At 39.6% G+C, this 25,348-nt stretch overlaps 1 protein-coding gene across 2 annotated transcripts in view; it reads left to right on the top strand.

Moving 5' to 3' along the window:
• The window catches only part of znf469 (zinc finger protein 469), a 136,323-nt gene that overhangs the window by 31,655 nt on the left and 79,320 nt on the right, over positions 1-25,348 (top strand). The window contains exon 3 of one of the 2 annotated variants that reach the window (XM_029522893.1): positions 1,816-1,964. The exons of the other annotated variant lie outside the window; for it this stretch is intronic. The gene's annotated coding sequence lies outside the window, so the exon portion shown is untranslated. The remainder of the gene's footprint in view (positions 1-1,815; positions 1,965-25,348) is intronic. 2 annotated transcript variants of the gene reach the window in all.

A 25,348-nucleotide genomic window follows, 5' to 3' on the forward strand; every position in this document is an offset into this window, starting at 1 on the left:
TGGACATGGTTTCTGAAAAATGTAGTTGTATGGAAAACCAGCCTGTTCTCTGCTGTTAACCATGAGAGTTGACGATGCACACTGATAGTATTTGTTCTTATGGAACAATGTAATACTAACCTGGCCGCTCTGTTCTGGGAAGTTTGTAATTTCTTTAGTTTACCTTTAGCTGCAGAGGACCATACAGGAGCAGATACAGGCTGTATGTAAAGTGTTCCCACAATGTTAAGGCATGTATGTGCCTTTGAGTCCATGCATGTGGCTCTTTAGATGTGAGCGTATGTGCCTGGATCTGTATGTGGGCCTCAGGGAAGCCAGAGTGAGGACATGATTGATGACTTGTGTACTGTAGTGAAAGTCTTTAAATTGAAGAAAAATTGAGTTTAGAAAATGTGACCTCATCAGAACTGCTTAGTTCAATGTGAGGTTAATGAAATCTGGCAAGTTATGCTCAGACTGTGCATTTCATTTCATAATAAGGTCTTTGCCCGACCGTGTCGGCACATTAAGCTGTTGTCATTGTGAATAGGAAGACACTGGATGATTTGCTGTAACTGACCTTACTGTGGTGCTTTTATGAGTGTGGTCATGCTTAATCTTTTTGTCGTGTTTTTCTGGGACATTGGACTCTCCTTTCTGTGTGTGTCGCACTGTGTACTGTAGATACAATGGAAAAAGTCATTTTTAAGTGATGTCATGAAAGTTTTAAAAACATCACAGCCTTTTGATTAAAGAAGATGAAACATTGAATATGTAGATGGAAGTGTTGGTTAGTTAGTTAGTTTGGAGGGCCTCCTGTGAATCATAGGTGTGATTAATCAATTAGTTGTTCATTATCATGTTGTCAATATTGAGGAAAAAAAAAAAGGTGAATAAGAACTGATGCAATACGTCAGTATGAAGTCTTCAAATGTCCTGTTTTGTCCTACCAAAGGGGAAAAGCAAACCAGCAGGTTTTCTGAAATGACTGAAAGGATGAATTTACTGTCCAAATTGTTCATTGTTTTGTGGTCTATTGATAGTTTCAGCTCAAAATTTCAGTCACTAAATTAGTGACATTAAACTGTGTGTGTGTGCACATTTCTGTTTTTATTAATGTGAAGAGATGAGTCAAGTTTTCCAAACCAGAATTCAGGATCATAATAACATGACCTCTGGAGTGTAATGACTGGTTTAGAAAAGCCTTACTGTCAGAAATTGCTTTTGTATTTCTGTCCCACCAGCTACTTAGTTCCAGTCAATTCCAGCTACCCAACCTACCAGCCGTAAATCAATCCCTTGTTTGCTATGTAAAAAGATCATCAGCAGGCCTTTCAGCCCTTAGAGGTAGAACTGAGAGCCAAAACTGCATGGGTCACCGACACTTGCAGTTTCCTCTCATAGCTTTTGCATACCAATCATTTGGCCATGTCAGACACTGTGTGGCTATCTCAAGGTTATCTCGGCTTATCTTCCCTTCTGGGGAATGTAGAGGCCTCTCTCCAGCATTATTCTGATCTTTCAGATGTGGAAATTCTTTCCCTGCATTATCCCTGCATCTTCCCTCCAACCATGGATAGTGCTGACAACACTTTATTAGATTTCACTTACGACTTTCTTGGCTGTATGAACTGTTTGTCTGTGCATGCTTTAAAGTGAAGAATATGTTTAAATATTGGCAAGTAACTGGCCAGTTTATCATTGTGTGTGTGTAAGCCAGTCTGGTAATTTGTTAATTGTGTGTAATCATATGAAACCAGCACTGTTAGTATGCACATGTGTATATGTTCTCTCAGGTGTTTTATAATGCGGTAATGGTTCTCTTACCCTCATCAGGAAAGGAGTAATGAGCTCAGTCAGGTGTGTGTAACACCACCCTCCCACCTGCTCAGAACCTGCCAGGACAGCGACTCATGGAACGCATAGGAAGCCAGTGGGAACCCCAGGTCCTTATTGTGTATTCAGGTTTTCTTGAACTGCCTCAGGTGAGCACAGATCTTCGTTTGATCATGAACTCACTGTCATTCCTGGCCGCAGGTCAAGTAGCTTCTGTGAGAGAGCCTTACCACACTTTCCTTTTTTACTGTGGGTTTACTCTGTATTCTATGAGCATGCATTTGCATTTTTGTCACGGTCCTGAGAAAATAAACCCAAGAAAACAACTCTGCAGGAAGATCTGAATTAAATACTCTTTCCTTGGAGACAAAGATAGAAGGGGAAGAAAACCTAAGCAGGCAAAGTACAAAGGGTTGGGCTGAAGCAAAGGCCAAAAAAAGAAAAGACAGACAAGGTCAAAAAAGATTGTAAGAAGCAGGCATTGAAAAAGAGAGGATGTGACGCTTAGACACATTGCATTTTTATTCCATGTGTAAATGGGGCAAATGCATTATGATTGGATTAAAATAGACAAGACATACTGAGTACAGATTGTCATCAGACAAACTGTCTATGAAGCTGGTCAGCGACTTGAGGCCACATTGAACATAATTGTAAATGCAATTGCTTTATCAGACCACATGTACTAACTACAGAGGGGGAAATATCCAGTCATGCGCAACATTTCAAACCCACAAGGTAACAGCTAGAAGCCATTAGTCACTAAACTCACTAAGCAGTCCTCTCCTCTTTCCTCTACCATGGACAACTGAAACAACAACTGAATGAATGAGCAGAAAGAAAATCAAAACTATGACAGATGTGAGTGTGATTGATATGAATTCTGGAGCTGGGAATGTGGAGGAAAGCCAGAATGATATTCCCTGATAGAGTCCGAGGAAAGACGTTTGAAGGCAGTGACTTCTCACCTCAATGTCGAATGTACATAGAGCTATCATGCATCTGTGGTTTTGAATGGTCTCTGTGTACTCTGAAGCGTGTGTGTGTAATATTAGAGCTTTGGTCCAAGAGAGGAAGCCGACAGAGGTTGGCCTATGTTATTCCAAGGATTATCAATCGTTGCCGCTGTGTCAGGCCTCACCTCTGAAGCCTATACAGTATTCAAGTGTGCGTGTACTGTGTCACATTAGCATACTGCACGTGTACAATATGAGAGTTTTCTGAACATCCAAGATTCTTAAAAATTGTTTTCTCATATAAAGCAGTCAATCAGATTTTAGAGATTACCGTCTGGTCAAAAACAGAGTAAATAAGAATCTGAGATCATTTGCTCTGAGAGACTGAGAGACATATCCTCTGTCACTTTCTTCAGTGGGCGAGCCTGCCTCATTAGACTTAACTATATGTGTCTTGGACTCTGTGCAGGTTTTTTGTGTGAACCCTCTTTGTACTGGCCACAATGAGAAGACTCTATGTGTCCAGAGGGTGCGAAAACATTCCTGTTATCACTATGGAAAACTCTCCCAGCTGTCATCAGATTGGGAGAAATATTATGAGTCTGTCTGCCTGCAAGTGTGTATTACTCAGGGACAATCCTGCTATGTTTATTTTCTGAAATGGTAGACGTTTAGCTTCCACATCACACAGACCAGGATCCCTTAGCCACAGCAGCGACCTCACTACTGTTTCCGCATGTGGATGAGTGTGGGGGGAAAGAGAGAGAGAGGTGTGTGCGTGTGCGTGTTAGAGTGAGGGAGTGAGCGAGAACAGAAGGGTTTCGTTTTCATTGGTGTGTGTGTATGAGGCAAAGGGGAATGACTTTCAGGATTAGCCAGGGATCAGAAGATGATGAATATAATTACAACAACATGGAAAACATAATCTTAAAACCACAAAATTGAAAAGATTGCTGTTGTTTGTTTAGTCTAAACCAGCTGATCAATCAGTCACTGCATATGCTTGACGTTCAGACCTTGGATGCAACATATTGCAGTCATAAAGAAGTCATAAGTAAGTCGACTGTCTGTATTTTCACAATGTATACTTCTCCTCACGTAACGTCAATTGCCTTCCATTATTTACTTTAATGGCTTCGCCAAAAGGCACTTTTCAGAGATTTGGTATGTTTAAAATGATATGGTCATAAAAGAATCATATAGCTGTTTACTAATTAGATCAATACATAAGATTTAGCCAAAGAAATCTGAAAAAAAAAAAGCTGTTGATTTCTCCTCTTGAGCCTGAGATTGTAAGGTAATGTTTAATTTTTCATCTGTTGTCATGGAATTTTACTTTGTTAGGTTCAATTTGATAGATCAAAGTCACAGTAGTTGGAGTCCAGCCTAAGAGTTTGTAAGATTAATGTTAGACAGAGGGGCATGTATATGCTCTGTAATTGCTAAATGATGATTTTGATGCAGAAAAAAAGAAAATGTCAAATATTCAGCTTCTTTTGGTTACTGCTCTTCTGTTAATATTGGGCTTTTTGGTGATGGCTGGCATCACCACCAAGGAGCAGTGCACTTTATCTGGCTCTGTCACATGAGTGATCTATCTGGTCCCATCGAAACCAAGTGACACTGTCCTCTTTGTGCACATGGAAAGCATTGTGTTACACTCAGAGGCAACACACACACATAAATACACATTTGCAGGGATATGCACACAAAAACAAAAAAGAAGATAAACAAAGCTTCCAGATGACACTCAACCCCAAACTCTCAGGTTTCAGGAAAAAATATTCCAAAGAAGCATTTTCGACTTAGCTTTTCTTCTCTGAGGCTTCTTCACAGTTTAGAGACCTGTCACGTTTTTCCATTGGACGAATTACTGTGGGTCAGTCTTCTTTTTCAAAGAGTGATGATACTTTATACTCTTCAACACAATATTTAGGCTTCGGAAAACAGTTTGATATCACGGGTGATTAAATTTTTTTATTGTCCTGAACACAAGTATTTAGCATACTCAGTGTGTTGTCAATATCAGACAGCCAAAATAGGGGAAGGATTATACATTTTAGACTGCATCCAGTGTTTAATATATTAGCCATGGAAGAACAATCACAGTAGCCTGACAAAATTTTATAAAAATCTAATGTTTTATAAAAAAGCAATTAGGTTCAAAAATTTCCCATCTGAAATGGTGACGTTTTACTCTGTTACGGCCTCTGTCCTCTAACTTAACAAAGCCTCTGTTACTGGGGCTGATGCCATAGATCCTGAAACCTTTAATAATGTGCTGAAAGGTCTGCTGGTGGGAGGGCATACACAAGATGGTGGTCAGTGGAGGCTACTGGGAGAGCACTCTGTGGCTCATCATGCTGTCGTCTTTTCTCATCTGGAATGTGTCAAGGTATTTTATCTGTTTTTCTTCATTTTACCATATACTTGTGTTGTTTCTTTTTCTCCATATCTTTTTTTCTTCTTATACCAAGCTTGCAATTCATCAGAACTCTTGCCAACGAGCATTCGTCATTTCTGAGGCATGTACTCGTCATGACTCTGACAATACAAATCACTCTTACATGTATGTAATCTCCAGCGGCAGTCAAATTCATTCTTTAGACCTTTACCACTGTCTTTCACCTTATCTTTACATCATGTGCTGCCTAACACAGTGCCCCAGGGACAGAAAATTAGGTCATAGCCCTGGCAATCTGAAAAGAGGTGTGGAGGCAGATCTTCAGTAGGTGTTGGTTTGGTCTTTTTTAATTTTAGACTCTCAGCATTAATCTTCTGTCTCCTCTCTGCTAAAGTCTTTTTCCTTTAATTCTCTTTAAGTCCTCCAAAGCACCTGATTGTGGAGACATTAAAAAGTTAGGCAGCTGCCTGGAGTCAGTCAACGCAACTCGATATTCATCCCCAGGTCATTATAATTATTCTGTTCTCAAAAAATGTTCTGCCTCCTCCAAATCAAGAGCCCATCCCTGTTATCACAGCCAGCATCTTAACAGTAGCCATGTGTCCTGAAGTGCTCTATGAAGCTGTGTGTTCCCATACGCTCCAACTCTATATGCACATTAATCTCAGCATTATGATGATAGAATCACTGCAGGTTTTAAAAAAGTTGGCTTCTGAGCCATTAGCAAGAAGAGGATGTTGTTCTGACAGCATGTCCAGGACACATGTTAAGGTAGACCTAAGTACCATAAAATAAAGGTAGTCTATACCATTAATCTAATCTTAATTTTTCTCATTAACATCTTTGTCATTTATGAATGTTTATGATTATGATTTTTCTTTTAACTAATCTGTCAGGGTTTGTACGCAGGGGTGAGGACGCAAATGCAACAGCAGGCGGAGGCGGGGTTAAGGTGGTGGTGAATATTTTAATGAAAACCAAAGACTTAGAACAGACACAAACATACAAACTAATAGGACTCTACACAGGAAGGAATACACTAGAAAAATGCAAAAACACATCAGGCTCTCCAACATAACAGAACAAAGGATCCAACAAGGACTGGACAGAAACCAAGGCCTGAATACAAACTGAACTTAACGAGGGTTAGGGTTAGGGTTATGGTTAGGTTAGGGTTGACCCTGACATAATCAGTAATTAAGAGATAAACAAGGAAAGTCTCAACTTTAAAAACTGTTCGCAATTCAATCACTCACTTTTATTTCTGTGCACAATCTGAACCTCATTGCCTCATTGTTTTTCTTGTCACTTCATTCAAACGAAGATGCTTTTTTTTTTTTTTAATACAAAAAATAAGTAATGTTTTTTGATGAAATTTGGTTTAAAAATAATATTAATATAATACTTTTAATTACTTTTAATTAACATTAAGCAAACCCTCCAAATATAGTCTTAATTTAAGTATTTCCCTTTTAATACCTTAATAAGAAAAAGGTATCTGCTCAGTGAATGTGTGGCCAATGTGTGTGAATGTGTTTCAGCAGTGGATCACACCCAAGAATGAAAATAGCTTTTAATCCTGTTTGGTTTCCTACAAAGAGTCAGAGCACAAAAATTAATAGCTGAAGCAAATTGTTTACTAAACTTTGTAGATATTAATGGTGAACTTGTGTGTCTTGCTCGCTGTCCTTGACAGTTATTATGTCCATATGTTGGGGATTAGATTCCTGTGGGATGGGTGGTTGACACCGGAGGAGTATTTACCTGATTTAAATAGCCTCTTTTACATGCCTGCCTTAAGAAATTGTTTGTTTAATCCATTATAATTGCCTTTAACTTTTCCTGCCAAGTATGTGAAAAGCTCCATCGGCTAGAACCCCATAGCTCTGTGTTTCTGACTGTGAAGCAGCTTTAGAGCTCCTGGATGCTGTTTTGCCCATGGCTGAGCTATGGTATTTAAAGGCATCTGTGGCTTTTAGTGGTAACGCAGTGTAGCTGTAGCTCTGCAAACACGATACTAACAAAATCTGCATATTGCAGCGAAAGAGAATGGTGAAGTCCCAATGTGTGTATTGACAGGTAATGACAGATATTTTAATACAGCCAATTTATTTCTGTACAGTGTCCCTGATTTCAGTGTGTTTGACTGCAGTTACATCACACATCACTTCAGCACTGTATTCCCTCATCCCTCCGCTTCTTATTATGCACCACAGACAAGTGATGTCTCATAGATTGATTGGCCACAATACTCATTATAATTTACAAAATGTGAGAGAATCTGAGTATATTAGATATCTGGTTATTAATAAAACAATTAAAAAAGAAAGGATCTGTTTATAATGTCTGAAACTAGATAACACTTTTAATGCTCTGCCAAGTAGGATTTCCATATGCACCCAACCACCACACACATACGCAAATATTCATATTAATTCCAGCAAATTCTCATGTTATTTATCCTTTCTCTTTTCATTAATTTCACTTCACTTTCTGGCAATTAGCACCTTTTAATGTCAGTGTGATTTTATCACTTAGGAGAAAAAACTCCGGCTCAGGACTCAGGACTGGGTGGGAGCCTCGGAAAATGACACGGTGTGCCACAAAAAATACAGGGTATTAAATGGAAATACAGACTTTCTTGTTTTCATTTTCACGTGTCTCTCTTCTCTTATTTCTCTCTTACTGAATTTCTTTTATGCTATTTTGTCTCTGAACATGTTTCTGGCAGTAGCTTGCTTTCTGACTGGAACAGATGTTGTGCTTGGATTGTCGTGGCATTGTTCTGGTGTGACTGAAACAGTATGTGTGAGTACATTTAGTGGTTGTGGTGAAAGTGAATCTTCTTCCCAACAGCTTCTCCTCGTTTGTGATCGGGACCTAAAGGGCAGGTTTATGGTGAGGTGGTATCTAGCCCACCCTGTCTGTCTGTTTCTGTTTGTGCGTGGACTCAGCTCCAGAATCTGGATCAAGGCATGTGTGGGGGTAAATACTCCTGCCTGAGAAAACATGTCCTGGCCAAATCACAGTGAACAGTATGGTCAGAAGGTGATGGTCAGTTGACTCTTTGATCATCAACTTATCTGGGATGCAGATGGTTGCTGTACCAGAAATTTGTCTCATCTGTTCCCTTTCACATTACAGAAAAAAAAAACAATATCAAAAAGAAAACCAAATGAAATGACTCAATGACAGCTGAGATCTTTTACTGTGGAATAGCATCTGTCCCACAGAACAGTCAGTCCTTGCAGGGCTGCATACTGTATGCAAGGACACAACATAGTTATTTGTATCAAGAAAGATCTTGTTAAGCAGCATTGGAAATTTTTGATGGTATTCAGTTCAGGCAATTGTTTGGATTTGGATTTGACTGTAGCATTCTTGATGCTATTCTTAGATAAAAACCAACAAAATGAATCAGACTGGTGTTGAAATTTTTAACTAACTCACAAAGAAAGTGAAGTGGGTTTGGGGGAAGCGGAGTCATTAAGGCAAAATATCAGACCATATTAATAATCATGTAATAGAAATGAAAATTGCATATTTTTACTCTTTTTACTTCATTACTTTATGGAGAATGTCAGGTTTTTGTTTTTTTTTTTCCACGATTACAGGGGAGTGAATACCATAGCATGCACCAAGCTCTGAGTGAACTCAGATAGACCACAGACTATCTGGTGTTCTGTATGTGGTTTATAGAGATCTGATTGTAGCCCCTTTTACTGTAAACTATGATCAACACAGATTCAAAAGCTCTGGGGCCCCTTCTGTTAAGATATGGGAACAAGCCTTGCTGTTTTGATGATACCCAAGAAATGCCTGTATTCAGAGCTGCACCAGTCAAAATTGTGTGCAGTGTTTACTGTTGGTTCACGCATTAGATGATGCATACAGCAACCAGAGTGAGAAGTTTAAAGACAGAGTTCAGTCTGAGCATAAGATCCTTTAAGGTTGCCGTCAGACATTTATTAGCAGCAGATAAGACTATAGCCATCTGCAGCCACACTCACTTTGCTCAGCCAGCCAACGCTGGTCTGCCGCCAAAGGACACAGAATGATACATTCCTTAATGTGTCTGGCAGGAGAGAGAGAGAGCGAGAGAGCAAGAGAACGCATGAGAGAGTTTTGTGGGGTCATGTTATGGATCTTTTATAAATCTTGTTTTTCCCTTCCTTCCACTCCACATTTCTATTTTCAGTTTAAAAGGTGAGGCAGCTACTCCTGGTGTGTGCACACAGACAGCCAAATAAACTCTCTCATTATCTTACAAGCTGAGGATTGGGGGGGAAAGAGGAAGCTGTGAAAAGGAAGAAGTGGGCCATGATAGCCTTTTAATAACAGCAAATAGCGAGGCTTCTAATGAGGCTGTGAGTCTGTGAAAACAGGCCCCAGAGAGTGCTGGAAGTGACATGCCATCTTGGCTGCGCGCGCACACACACACACACACACACACACACACACACACACACACACACACACACACACACACACACACACACACACACCACATATATTAATTAATGTCAATATAAAATCTAATTTGAGTGTCGCCTGCATCTATGTTACAAAATGTATAAATACAAACACATACAGTAGATGGTTCACACACCATTAGAAATACACACACACTTACATCTTGAAGTAATTGCTCTGTTTCAGTGAAACAGCTGGGCTGAGCATGGTCTGTGTGGCTGCCAGTGGATGTGGCTCGCTCTGAGTCTGCTCTCTGCTGGACAGATCTGCTATGATGTAGAGCAGGTAGTGGTCTCTTCTGCTGCCTTCCTCTTCTCTTGACCCTTGTTTATTTTCTAAATGTAGTGAAAAACATTATAAATCTCAGCTCGGTTGTTATCTAAGCAGTGAGGTTAGAATAATTCAAAGACACAGTTAAGGCTTTTCTTCCCAAGTGTGTCCTTTTTTGTTCCTAGGGACCGTATGGGTGGGAATGTCTGCAGTGATGCTGATTTCAAACACTGAAAACCAGAATGAACTCTCCCTCAGCAATCATTAACCAAACTTCCTATTCACTCTTTTCTTTATTATTATTTTTTAACATTATTGCTGCTGGTTTGGAACAAAATTTGGTTAAACAAAAGATTTGTTTGCATTCAGTAGTATGAAGAAAAATTAACCATTTAAGCTGTAGAAAAGGCTCACAGTTTATATACTTGCGTTGAAGGACCTATCAATAACAGTAATAAGTAGGTGGTTTGTAAACTTTCTCTGTAATTACTAGACTTATTACTGGGGATGGATTACTCTTGTATTAAAAGTATTCTTCCTAAATCCCGCCTCAAACTCCTTCTGGGACTGGACACATAGTAAATTCTGCCTATCTAAAGCCTGCTGTGTATTGATGTGGTACAGAGTGAAACAATGGGCAGAATGGTGGGAAAGGGGATTATCAGTGATAGAGATAAACCAACTTTAACTTTCTTCTGTCCCTCCTTCACTCTGGGTTTTAACAGTTTCCAACCACACAAACTTTTTGATACTATGTTTGCGGTGAAATTGGAATCTGGGGCCATATAATCTGAAAATTGGCTATTAGTTTCACATAAAACAATACAATTTGGAAGCCTTAGGCATTTTCTAATGGATACCGTTGGTGGTGGTGGTGAAATAGAGCACAGCTGGGAGGGCTTTAACAGTGGGCATTTAACAATACAGCCTTAGACACTTTCTCCACTCTCAAATAGGATTTAATTAGTCTGCTTTGGAAAAATATGGCATACCATTTTTGACAAATTTGCAAGGTCAAAATGCCACTGCTTTCATGAAATCTGTTGGAAACTACCGCAGGAACCATGTGTAGTTTAGTATCTATCAGCATTTTCTAAACTATAATTTGGAAGGTTGAAAAGGAAAAAACAAGGTTTATGAAGCATCAAGCTCTTCACTGTGGGACCTAATTACTGCTATTCTCCAGCAACTTTTTTTTTTTTTTTTTTTTTAATTTGTTATTCCATTTAGAAAAATTACACTTATTATTCAGGAATTTCAAATCTAACTCAGAACTTTCACATGCTAAAACTGAGCATGAAGTGTATTTTGCACACAATTTCCATCTCTTGTGGAGCCAGGAGGCTGTAATGGCTAACTCTCACCGTATCTCACACACAACAGGGGAGTGGATTTACAAGGGTTTTTTGCTCTTCCTAATGGCTGCACTAAATGTGAGACATATAATATTGAGGATGTGGGCTCCCGAGACAGAAAGCAAGACCACCATTGGTACACCACCTCCCAGGATGACATTGCTTGGAATCTCAATGAAAAGATAATGTGTGCCAAAGATGGTAATGGTATTGGTATTGATGCCATGTGATACTGCCGTCTACTGTGAGGAGATGCTGATCAAAAAATGTGCATGCTTGAAAAAACATTTCATTCATATTATTTAAATGTTATGCTTCTCTAAAGCAACATATACCATAGTCATTTTTAAAAACAAAATGTTATGTGTGAACAATGAACATGGGAAATATGCAACATATCTCTAATATCTGAATAGAAATTAAATAAAGGGTTGGTAGACACTGTTGGTAGACAGTGTATCTCAGAGAAATAAAATAAGTAGATTCATTCATTTATTCATTCATTCATTCTTCAACCACTTATCAGTTTCCGAGTCGCAGGGATTGCTGGAGCCAATTCTAGCTCAAATTGGGCGAGGGCAGGTCGCCAGTCCATCACAGGGCCAACACACAGAGGCAGACAGAGACCAACAACCACTCACACTCACACTCACACCTACAGTCATCTGTCTATCTAAACATGATGCCCTTGGACAGTGGGAGGAAACTGGAGTGAACTCTGACGGGTAAAGCAGTGAAGGAAACACAGGAAAAAACATTTGTAAAAGGCTCTTTTACCCACGCTCTCTCTCTCTCACACACACACACCGCTCATTCTGAACCACAGAAAAACAGAATTGTCGCCAGGTTTGTGGAGAATCCTTTGTGTAAGACTCAATGGTTCCCCTGAGCATTATGTCACATTCAAATTATTACTCTGACATCTGTGACAGTATGTACATTCTTTATATAACATAATCTCTGGTTGTGACAGGGCATATGTGGGAGAGAAAAGGCACAGGATACGTTAGAAACAGGCAGAAGATAAGAAGTTCATAAGGCAGCAGCAAATGAAGACTGTTAGTTTTGGCTGATAGACTGATTAGTTACTGAGAACCCCAGAGCAATTCTCAACTTGTAAGCCTTATCTGTAATAATTATGTTTAATATTTCTCTCTTTAGTTGGGCTTTCACACTATGGCAGCAAAAGAAAGCCCGAACTGTCTGTGGAGTCACAAGTATCTGGACATACAGTAAAACACAGAGACTAAACCTTTTAGTAAAGAGTAGAAAGGGCCAGAGACATTTAAGAGATGAGCTTTATCAGTGTCCACAGTAGAGACTTAATAGATTCATTCATCAGAGGCTGTAAAAGTAATCTGACTAATATTTAAGTGTGCAGAGAAAGTGTTATAGCAGTAGCACCTTAACTGGTCATTTTAGAGAACCAGAGTGGCCAGGCAGCTTTGAATTTTTCTAGACAGGTTTTGATAAAGAATGTTGACAGGAATATGTTGTACCTCTCCTATGTATGGTTGAATTTTTTCCAATATGTGTACATGCGTGAGAGTGTGGACTTATTAATACCAACAGACCCTGAGGAGGAGAGAAGCTAGGGTGGGGCAGTGAGGAATTCAGGGCTGCAGAGATAGAGGGAAGGGGCTCCACTTTGTAGACAGGTGGACAGGTAGCAACAGAGGCCTCATTGTCTGTGGCTTAATCAGCCGGGCAGGTGTGCTGCTCAGAGCTCACATTGCCCCAACAGCACAGCACACTCCTTGACTCCTTGCCTGCTCCCTGGGATCGCTCCCCTCATGCAGTCTAATTGCCAAAGCTCAATATGCCTGAATGTGCCAGTCATGCCTTGTGACATTAAGTTCACTTTAATATTGATGGCTTGAAAATGAATGGTTGATGTTATTGAAAAGGTTGCTACTGTATGAGGAGCCACTTGAGTCTGTAATGTGCCATGGGCTTGTACAGAAACTAATGGACTGGTGAGGAGTACATAATAAGTCCAGTTATGCACACATGATGGCGAAGTGACGTGCTCTCTCTGCTGAAATAATATAGTGATGAAACTGAGGGACTGAGTAAATTTTATTCTACAAGATTCATTAGGGAGAAATAAATAAACATAATCAAATCAATTAATGTACGAAGAAAAGGGGAAAGACAGAGGAGCTTACAATGAGTGAGTGTGATATGGTTGGAGATATATTGCAGTTTAAGTAGGCAATTCTGGCGAGCCAGGCCCAAGTTGATAAATCTGTCAGTGGTGTGGCCAGACTGCACAGATCCAGGTTACTGTAAGACTTGACTCTGCTGCTCCCCAGCTGGTTTGGACTTCATCCAGTACCTCATACTATATCCTGGATCAGTGCCAGGCTTCTGGTCTCTCCTGACTCACCCTCAGCCCACACCCCTGCTACACCAGCCGGATGTCCTCTTGGCACTGTGCCCCTCAGCTTTAGTCTCACTCTGTTGATGGTTCTACATTTGTCAAGCAGTATTCATTCCTTCATCATTTATTGATGTTAATGGAAAGATTGCCAACAGATTAATAGAAATACTACCTACACATTTTCAGAAAAATGCAGGAACTACTATTCTTTCTGAACCTGCCAGTTTCAATTAATCTTTATTAAACCTAAGCCAGCACATGTCCAAATATACTTTAAGTTCCTCAACCGTGGAAGACCTGAGGATGTTACAGACCGAAATAGACATGTAATATATATTATGAAAGGCCAGTACAATCCAAGGGATCCCCTTGTATAGTTTTTCAATGTGTAGCCTTCCAGAAACTGAAAAGCTTTTATTTGCTGTCCTCTTTTTAGCGACCACAGCACCACGTTTAGAGCCAAAGCAGTTTCGTATCTTGGAGGATCTTAAATTTGGCGGTTACTGTCTGCTTACACTCTTAACCTGTGGTGAGGTGCAAGACATATTGCTGTCCAATTGACCGCAATGCCACCCTGTGGACCAGCTCATTGTGTTCTGGTGGTTTACAGATTGTTGTCCTCACGTAGGGGTTTTGATGACAGCACTTTTGTTTGTCTGGCTGTGGCTACATGCATGCTTTCAATCTGCAGACTGTGTTTCGAAACAGTTAATGTAATTTAGATTTTATTTTCTTTTTCTCCCCTAACTTATCCAGAAGTGATGCAATAGAGATGCAATGCGCCCATCATAGCTCATCAGTTTAAAGCTGTGTATAATTAGGTGTTAATGGGCATATGTATATTTTACATTCTACAAAGACCTCATGTTTGTGGTATTAACTGAAATTCGTGACAGCTCTATTTGAAAGTGTGAAGCTGAAAGGAGGCAGGCAATTCTCAAAATGTTCATTTCTTTACCCCCACTTTTGTTGCATGATTTGCAATTTTCTGAGAAGATTGTGCTTTTTGCCTGATGAGATATATATATGTGTGTGTGTGTGTGTGTGTGTGTGTGTGTGAGATCCAATGTACCATGAGTTATCCCTCAAATTTTGTGCTGTGAATTGCTTTTTCAGCTGTTTCATAAAAATTAATAGCAATTGTGTTTTCATTGTGAGACAACAGAAGTGTACCGCCTTTTACTTTGTTTAATGCTTAAGACGTGTTCCCAACTTTTCTATGGCATACATAGGCTGAGCAGGGTGTCTGGAAAAGGCATTGTTAATTAAACAGGAGCCCCACCAGAATGCCACCATGTTATTGCTTACATCAAGTTTGACAGTGGAAACTATAAAATTAAGAAATGCTGTGAGCAAATCTCAGTATTGACAGGTCTGACAGAATCACAGTGTTTTGAAAAACTGGATCCTCAAGTGGTTCACTGAGCCATAGCAATTCATGTCAGATAAGCCTAATCTTTCTGATGACATGAGATCTTTGAGATGTGAAACTATCCAAGTTTGTCTTCTGCTTTTGAATATCAGTCACTGCATTAGATGACAGGTGCCTGCTGCCATTCTGATTCAGTCATTAACTTCTCTGTAATTACAACAGTTTCTTTCCTGTTGACTAATTCATAAGGACTATTTAAGCAGTTGAGGAAATATTATCCAACCAGTCATTCTTTGACTTATATGAGTTAGGCTGTGATGCACACAACTAGCCTTTTTTTTCCCCACATTAGCCTGTGTGGGCTCTGGTCAGCAAATTGTGCACAGGGATTATCACTGATCTACGGTAACCTTTTGTATCGCACTTCTCTGTGATTAATCATTTATTGTATAAATAAGGAATTCAGAAAGCGCAAGACACAAATAAAGTATAAATGGCATGGCACAGAAACTCTCTTCTGATTGGCTCCCCAGCCTGTTGCTGATCATATAAAACTACATTGGAGTCTTTTGGTTCTTAAAAACCCAAATTAATATTTAAATGGATTTTATAAGATCAAATAAAACACTGAAGAGGTGCAAAGTATGTGACCTCTAAGTCACATTTGAAATGTAAATAGAATAGGAGCAAAGCATTATCTCCTCGTAAAACATTATCTTGCTCTGCTTTTTGGAATGGAAGATACCCAAACGTAACAATCTTTATTAAATTGCTTTTATGATTCCTATATAAATACTGGTCTTAAAGAGCTTACAGATGAAAGCTGGTTCACCATGACCTTTTAGATCAAAGATGTTGCAGTGGCTTGCCCTGGATGTGGTGTTGGGTTAAAGTTCTCAGAAAACCTTTGATGCTCTGAACTTCCTACAAAAGAAGGGAAAAAAAAACCCTAAATTTTTTTCTTGTCACACTCTCAGCATTTGGTTATGTTTAGTAACAAAAACTACTTGATATAGTTCTAGGCCAAACACGATTGAATTTGTTTTTGGAAAAGTAATGACTTGGGTTGAAATAAGTAAATCCTTAAGATCAGACGACCATTGTTTCCATGGGTACAATAATAAACGCTGTTAATGTTGTAGAATAGTCATGTTTTAAGGAAACTACTTTTCAAACAGAAAAAGCTGCAGGCCCCTGTGTCCAAGTCCTGTGCTGTGTCTTTATACTGCGTCACCTAACTTACTCCTGCTCGGGCCATAGTCACCATGTAAGTGCTAATTGTCACTTAACAGCAAATTTTAACCACAACTATGGCCTATACTAAGCAGCTTGCGAAGACAACGCTGGGCTTGCTTTTGATATCTTCTACAGGTAAGATAAACTTTGTCCGAAGTATCTGGGAATCCAAAGTTGTACGCTACAGCAGCAGCCAGTGTTAACTTGGCTTACACATCAGCAGTAGGATTTATTACTTTCTTATACGAATGTGTTAGCATGCTAAAGCAATTAACAGGACTTCCCTTTGGAGGTTCCTTTTACCTGACATATTTATGTCTAATAGTCACCTTTCTTGCCTTGATTTGGTTCACCATTTCTAAAAGAGGTATTTAAGGTTCTTTGGCTTTCCAGCTTCAATATCTGTCTTTCCAATGCTGTAATGGGTATGTGTTGGCCACTGGGACTAAACTGTGAAGACCGGTGAAATCAAAACATCGAGGAAGGAGCTGCTTGCACAGCTTCAGACTTAAGGGCACCTGCAGTCCAGCAATTATTTAATATTACAGGGAGTCATTTGATTTAATGTTGCTATAGAAATGACTTTGCCAAGCTTTTGGAAAGTCACCATGTATGAAACTTACACATACACACACACAAAAAAAATGAATAAAAACAGCATGTATGTACACCTGTGCATGTAACAAGTTCCATCCACTAGTCATCCATGACTTTTAACAAAGCCTCTTTGTTTTCCTTTATTCGCCCTTTAACCTGTATTTTACATGAACTACTATTTCACATGCAATTAACTTTCCCAGCAAAGTATGTGACGGAGGGGAAGGCTGTTAAGGCTGATGAGAGGCAGTAATTGAATGGGTGAGTGAAAATGGGTAAGGGAAAGATAAGAGTCGGTGAGTGAGGGAAACAAAGAAGTGGGTCAGAAAAAGTCAGTGATTGTCAGCACATCCAAATCAGATGCTGGGCGCTCACCCATGACCTTGGCACAGTTGGATTTGCAGTTCTGAAAACAGTTGGCGGAGAAAAGATAGATGTTGTGTCCTAAAAACCACTCCTAGCAGGCCACTTTGATTTATTTTGTTGCTCTCAATTTTTTTCAATGCAATGAATACAGAAGACATTGAAACTCGAGCGTTTGATTATAGCACAAACATAAATACACATGTATCACATATGCTGTGTTATTTCAAAGCAAATATGGAGAGTTTACTTTGGACATATTTAAAACAGCTATGGAAAATGTAGGTTCCTGTACCAATAGTTTCCTCTACATCTACCTACACTTCTTATTTTCACATCTCATCTGGTGTTGTGTGTGTGAATGTCTGAAGGCCCTGCTGTTCTCCATTTGTCTTTACTGTTGTTTGGATTTGAAGTATTTATTAATACAGGGTGCTGTTTCAAGTGTGTTTTTAAATGTCTATTTCTGTTGATATTTCCAGACTTTTGTTGTTGCTGTTGGTTGTACAGTAACTTTTGAGTCATTGATGTTTTCTCAGCCATGAGGACCGATATCTAAGCTTTTTTTTTTCTCTTCTTTTTTTGTGTGAGAGGCTCAATGACTACTTCTTTGTGAATGTTTTTTATACAGCGCTATCACGTCAGTAAAATCTAAAAATTTTTTTTGTATTACTCATAAGCTTTTAACTCTTTAGACCCATCTGCAGGTTCATCAATACTGTACAATAGCATACAAAACCAAAAGTCTTGAAGTGTATAATAATCTTTGTTGCTTTATACCTATGGCCTCCTGTCGGAATATTTAATTGTAGTCACTGCATCAGTACATTGGTGCATTTCTATCTGAATTTTGATCTGATTTTACCCAAACTATTTTAGCAAAGTGATATTGCCAGCTGTGACTGTAAACATCTGTTTGTAATGATATATCCATAAAAACTTAGCAAACTGATAGTAGATTTCTTCACTACTGCTGATCTTTCACACTTTAAGTTGTATAATCAAAATTTCCAGTTTCTGACTTATGTTTTACATGTTTATTGAAGCTGTTGGAGAGGTCAGGTTTCAGCCTTTATTGCCTAGATAAAGAAAACACAGTGAAGAATGTTTGAGGCCTGGGAGATTGTCAGCTCTTACAGTGATGTGGAGACAAAACAGGAAGGCCCCTGATGGTTTTTGTATTAGAAGGAATCACCAACAGTGCCAGAGAAGCGCTCTTATAAAACCTAGTGTATAACCCTGTTGGGTCCCTTGCTGTGATTGGTTGGTGAGTTGTCATCATCATCCTGATGCTCTGCGGTTTGACTTTTCATATAAGCGAAGGTCTTTGCTACTGTTGATATTCAGAGATTTTATCACTGAGAGACTGTGATCACACCAGATGTTTAGGAGTCTGCAGTGATATGAGCCTTTGCCCCGTACTGGCAGCTGTTTTGCTGGTGTCTATTTCAGTGGTGGTCTCATTTCACAGTGTTGCTACTGTTTGTCGTGGCAAATGTTTAAAGTTAGTCTGTGTGTGTATTTGCAATGCAACATGAGGGGGTCAAGCAGGCTGAACTCAAGTTGCCACCAAGCCTCAACTATCCCCCTTTTTTTTTTTGTAGTCAAGAAAATTTAAACTTAATAGGCTGGAGGTGTAATAGCTTTGACTCTACAGCCAAGGGATGTTCAAAATCCCATATTTCTTCATATATGTGTTGTTACAACTGTTGGGCATTTGTCTGGAACACTGGCAGGACTTTTTCATGTGGTAAGGAATTCATCATGCAACATAAATCATAAATCATAAGATATATTTATGTTTTAATTGTTGTCAGTAGTTAAAAGTGCTTCATATCGCAATCTGTGAACTATAGCTGTTTGACCGCTCAGTGACTGAAGTACATCAACGCCATCATCTCTGAAGAGAGATTGATTTAAATGACATTAGCTTTATTTAATTTAATTTGCAGTCATTTGTTGAAGTTAGACTCGAGGCATGTGGAAAGAAAATATTTAAAGTGATAAAAGGTAGCCTGCTGTCTCTTCTCATTTTTCATCTCTATTTCACCGGGGATAGAGCCAAGACAGACACATTGGACACCCAGTCTGACTGAATAACCACGATGTCAATGCACCAATGGTGTTCTCACAGGCCTGAAAAATCAGAAAAAGTGTCATTTTAATTTAATATTTTCCAGGCATGGAATGGTTATAAAAACTGGTTTTGGTAAAGATATGCAATGTAAGTCTTCATTCATTCAGATACTGCACAATCTCACAAAAAACACGATTGTAATAAAATAGTGTTGACATGCTTGAGGAAACTGTTGTTTGTACACTGGTTTTGTATTTTGTGGCAGGTAAAATAACATGTCACATACCCACAACTGATCAAGGCGTTATTTTCTAACACAATTCCACCAGAGCACCATGAGTATGTGGTGAAATCCCATGTTAGGAGCCCCAGGGGTAACACTTGTTATTTTTGAGAGGATCAGTCCCAGTGTTAGTGAGCCCTTACTGATGTCTTATATATAATGCAGACAGGTCCCCCTGGTTTTACAAGGACCCTAAACACCAATTCTGCAGCCGTCAGTTCAACCTCACCAGAGCTGTGGGCCTCTGAGACAGGACTGTGAAGGCCGCACATGTCGCAAACATTAAGAATGAGGTGATAGTTTGGTTTTGCTGGTAAATATAATTGTTGTACTTGTCTGCATGGAATTTAATGTTATAATTGACAATGAGCAGATTCACTGTGAACAATGGGCCCAAAGACTAATTGCCCGCAGCTCTTACAGTTTACTGGTACTCTGGGCCATAGTGGTGGAAAATGTCTGAAATCATTAACATGATGCCAAATTTAAAGCAGTCAACTTTCTGTGTTGGATAAGGTTTCCTTAATTTTAAAACTGTCACAATTATTGCATAATCGCCAAATCATCATAATATGAGCTGGCCGCAATCACATTGCATTATCATAAAAATCGTCTCCATTCATTTGTACAATAACAAATGGGTGAAACTAACTGTCATATCTTTGTCACTATTTTCACATCGTTTTCCTCCATTGAAGGTTGTACTGTGGCTCTTAAAAAGACATCTAATTTTCCTCTGCTGTGCTTTAATGATACATGAGTGGAGAATGAATGCCACAAACTGTTTATCTTCAGTCTATTAGCATCAAGGATTTAGTCTCAGATGTATTGAACTTATATTATATTCAGGCTTGTACTACAGTATAATAGCAGCAGGAAATGTAAAATTTCATGATCCTGATAGCCCTATCCTGAACTGGCCAATTTCACACATTTAGATTAATCAGTGTAGGAAATGCATAAGTGTTACTAATAACATGGAGGCTATGCTCTGTTAAAATGTTCCAGGGAGTCTTAACAGTGTGACTGGGAGCCAACATGAACAATACCAGGACCCTGAAGCCTTAGAGTGGAATTCAGTCACCCATAAATGTATAATTTCCACCTGGGCTTTTTTGTTTTGTTTTGTTTTTTACTATCACCGGTCAAAATGAAAAGGCCATGACCTGAGAGATAAATTCCTGGTTCAAACAGCTGTTTGAAAAGATGTTACAAAGGTGTTATTTACGCACTTATTTTCCATAAGGAGTTGGAAAATGTTATGTGTTGTAAAATTTCACTGTATAGAAACCCATTTGTTGTGTTGTACTCAAAGTTTGATACTCAGCAGCATTAGTTACTGTAAATGCCGTTTGAGGCAGCATGTTTTAGATTTGTAAATTACAATGACTCAAAAGATAAATATTGAATTGGCTGAATGGAATGAATCACCTGCTTTAATGAAACAAGACGTGTCCAGCTGTAAGAAATGGGGGGGGGGGGGAACAAAGCTCAAAAGTTCTTCCAGTTCCAGAAGGGATGAAGGGGGGGGGGGTGGCGTGGAGGCTGGCAAAGACATTGATGACAATGACAACATCACTAATGAAAACAATTAGGATACCGCCACAGATGAGTCATTTCATGGCAAACCTAGTCATCGAGATGATTAGCTTGTCCGGCTCTGACTAATCACAGGCTTGCTTAATGTAAAGATGGAGTGATTACATTTAACAGGCTGTAAATCATATTAATTATGACCTGGCATGTGACACAGTGGCAAACACTACAAATTTCTTTAGCACTGCCGTCATTCTTTTTAAACTAACTACAGGGTGATAAAGTGATTAAATGAAATTCAGCTTTGCAGTTCAGTTCCGCTTCTTTGATTTCTTGCAGTTCATACCTGTTGCTGCATCATAACATATTATATCATATGTTATATCATATCATATATAACTTATTTGGCACTCCCTGAGAATGAAGATGTAGCTTCATGTAGCTTCTTCCTGATAATGTAACCAGACGCACAGATGCTATCAGCTGCTGCGGTGGAGAAGACTGTATATTTTGGGAATGGTTGACAGTGTGTGTAGTGTGCCAATAAGCAATGTGTCCTGTCTCCTCACTCACCTTTAGCGTTTTTAATGAACACTCACTTCTCTGTATGCACTACAATGCACATCCTTTTGTGAAGACACACACAACCTGAGCCCTGGTTGATTACAGTGTACTCAATGAGGCAGAGGTAGTAGTTGTCTGTCTTTGTCCTGCTTTGAGGTAGCGGCATCACCAGAGTTGTGGGTGGCCCTGTGAGATTGTCATGCTTGGCAGATGGTAATTTGGGGTTGAGTCTGCGGTTAGTATTGGGGTAAGGATATAAGTTATGGCTTTTGTTGGTTTGACTTGGCGGAAGTTAGTAATAGGGAATGGTAGCTCAGGCCCAGTTTCTGCAGATTGCAAACCTCTGCTGTTTCATCCTCTTGTCACTGATTCCTTTTATTCAGTCTTCCTGATATAGTTTTTGTTTCTGGTTGTTTGGAGAAAAAGTGAAAATGGAAAGGACTAGAACAAATACTAGAACAGATACTAAAGAGAGACAGAAAGAAAGACAGACAGAGGGATAGAGAGGAGGGAACAGGACAGGGCAGGAACCAGGGAGAGGCAGTGTTTGAAGTTAAACAAAACTGGTCCATATCCTGAGGAAGTGGCTGTTGCCAAAGACAGGGATAAAGGCGGGACTGTTCCTCATGGTCTGAGTGCACATGATTACATGTGTACTCTGTGTGTGTGTGTGTGTGTGTGTGTGTGTTTGCTTGATAATACCACTGTCCTAAGCCTCATATTTTAGCGAACACCCATGGCACACCCTTCATAGTCGCATCATGCCCTCAGCTTAGCCCTCCACTTCGCCCAGAGGCTAATAAATTTAAGGTCTGCATTCACTGTTCGTCTGCTCAAAGCCCAGAAAGGCAGTTTTTCTTTTCCCTGGGTCCATGAATGAGAAATTGATTGGGTGCTAACAAGGAACACTTTATGGATTTCAGATAACTTCAGTAGGCCTCAGTGGAAGAGGTTCAGTGTCTCGAGAGACACATTAGTTCTCAAAGCTCAAAGGGCGTATGTGTACATGAGGACACATTTCAGGTCTTTCAAACAAGAGAAAGTTTTTTTGTTTGTTTTTTTTTTTAAGTGAGGATTTTGGTCTGTCTGTGGTTTGAGACTTGGTTTCAGGTTTAAAATTGCAATTAGATTTAGGTTAATGCCAGGGCAAGTCTTTGTAGTGTGGTTATAATTAGGATTTATACTTGGGTTGCTATGGAATGGGTGATGTTCAAGAGTGTCACAACTTCATAGAGATGTGTATGTTGGTTTGTCTGCACAGCATCATAAGGTAAGAGGGTTCAAAGCTCTGAGTGCAGAAAGATGAGCTCAAATTTAAATGCGTGTTTGTGGTGGAAGGTGTGTTTGCATGCATAAGTGTATGTATACAAACACTTATGGTGGGACACAGGGGGTGCGCAGTGGTATTATCTTTGCTGTAATGACACATAGCGGTGGAATCCCACAGCCACCCAGACAAAACTCTCCCAGTGTAGCTGCTTGAGGCACAACACACTCAAGAGATTAGTGTGATTGTGGTTATGGGGTGTGTGTATGTGCGTGCATGTGTGTGTGTATGTACTCCCACCTCAGTCTACAGTTGTCTAGACTCTCTAACAGCCCTGTTGCTGAATGGCTAATCAACACTGCTGATAAAGTGTTGGAAATGAAAAAGGTTACACAGGAGATTTGAGAATTAAAGACACAAAAGAGAAAAGAAAGAAGGATATGCTGAGAGGCAAATGAAGTATGCAACAACTGGCAATATCACATTTGTGCTCAAGATTATCAGCCTTGGAATGATTATTGACTTCACTGTAGATATTCAAATAGGGATCAGAGCGGTTTGCCTCTGATGTGAGTGGTGAAACAGACAGGATGGTTGTCCAAAAGGACATGACTTTCAAACAACCAGCAAAAACATTTTCCAACCGAAATAAAGAGCTTCCTCCCTCACAAGAGATAACATGATGTATATTGCCTAGGCCAGCTGCCAATCAGTACTGATTCTCTTAATCTTGTTTTGAAAAGTCCTTTGTTTTCTGGGAACTGTCAGACAGACTTCATGCAAGTTTTGGAGGGATTTCAAACCTGACAACATGCCTGACAAGCTGGATACGAGGAAAATTATTTCTCAAAACCACATCTGATAGCTAAAAATTCACATCTGTTTAATGGCAAGAAAATTGGACTCTTAATGCATTTGTGTTGTAAGGAAATGGTATGTACGAACTTATTGCTTTCTCTATTTGTCTCTGTACAGTTTTGAGAGCTATCTTTGGTTTGACCTTTCTCTCAGCATGTTTTCCCTCACTGTAGAAGCTTTACTGCCTGTGACTCAGAGACTTGGAGAGGATGATAGATAATGTCCTGCATCTTTAGTAATAAGCAATCCTGCCAAACTGTTGCTCATTCATAGAAAAGTTACTTTTGTGACCCACTTTTTGCTAGCGTGCATAAACTTCTCAGACAAATATTTATGGCAATAGGCATTTTCTTTGGCATTGGATCAATGTAATGTTTTTAGTGTGTCTGTGTTATTTGTACAGGAAATAACTTTTCATGCTCATGTGCTCAATGAGATTCATATGTTTTGTCATTTGTCTGATAGATACAAGATTGTATGCCTGATTTCCTGGCTTATGTGGACGGCTCAGCTGTTCACAAGCTGATTATAAAGCATTCATACCCACACCTGTTTATCTAAAATCCATATTATGGGGACTGTTTAGTACAGAGTCTGATGGACAGTGACATCGAGGGACTGACCAGTTACAAACAGACAACATCAGTATTTTTGTTCTGGTCTGTGTCTGGCTGGAGCAGTAGTGCAGTCTGGTTTTTACTCTGTCTTCATGATTTTAGCAGTGTGGGTTGTATGTTTGTGTCTGGACAACAGCAGGGCCCAGAGGTTTGAGCGTGATAGTGAGGTTAACCAAAGCGTAGCCAGAAGGCTGGAGTCTGGGTTTGTGGATCTGAGTGTTTTGATGGTTTGTGTTATCTGGACTGAGAGCCTCAAAGCTCACGAGATGCAGCCTGCACCCTTGGGGGGGATGCGAGGTGTGTGTGTGCTGTGGGGACTCCTTGCATATGTAGAAGACAAGGGGAAGTGTCTTTAACAGTTATGAGGTGTTTGGGAACTCCAGAAGTAAAAACTCTAACAAATACCCCTCTGGAACAGTTTAGATGCCAGTCTGTTTTCACTCTGTGTAATAAGCAGAAACATCCAAAAACAGGCACGCAGTGACATGACTATTCCTAGGAGGTGGAGTGCATCAGACGGTCTGAATTAAAGGTATAATCAGATGTATGTGTTAGGATTCTTAGGGGGCATATTTGAACAAGTTCAGATTGGCGTCAGTGGTCCGTCTGATTCTACTAGTCCACATGGGGTGCCAATGCAACAGAAAGGTCACAGCTAGAGCATGCTGATGAAAAACCCTGCAGGCCATTTGGAGCCTACAATTCTCCAGACAGTCTTGAGTCACTGATGGTTAATTTGAAGGTAACCGTAATCGTTCCTTGTGATTCAAACCAAGATAGCATTGCTTGGGTGAGATTTTTTATTTTTTTTTAAATAGTTCAGGGAAGTTCTTGGGAGAGTCTGTAAAATTTGCTGTAGTTTGTGCCTTTTTAAATGTGTCTGTGTACAATACATGTGAGCAATTATTACTCATGGTGAGGA

This window comes from Echeneis naucrates, chromosome 16 (genome assembly GCF_900963305.1).
Source record: "Echeneis naucrates chromosome 16, fEcheNa1.1, whole genome shotgun sequence".
Classification (NCBI taxonomy): Eukaryota; Metazoa; Chordata; class Actinopteri; order Carangiformes; family Echeneidae; genus Echeneis; species Echeneis naucrates.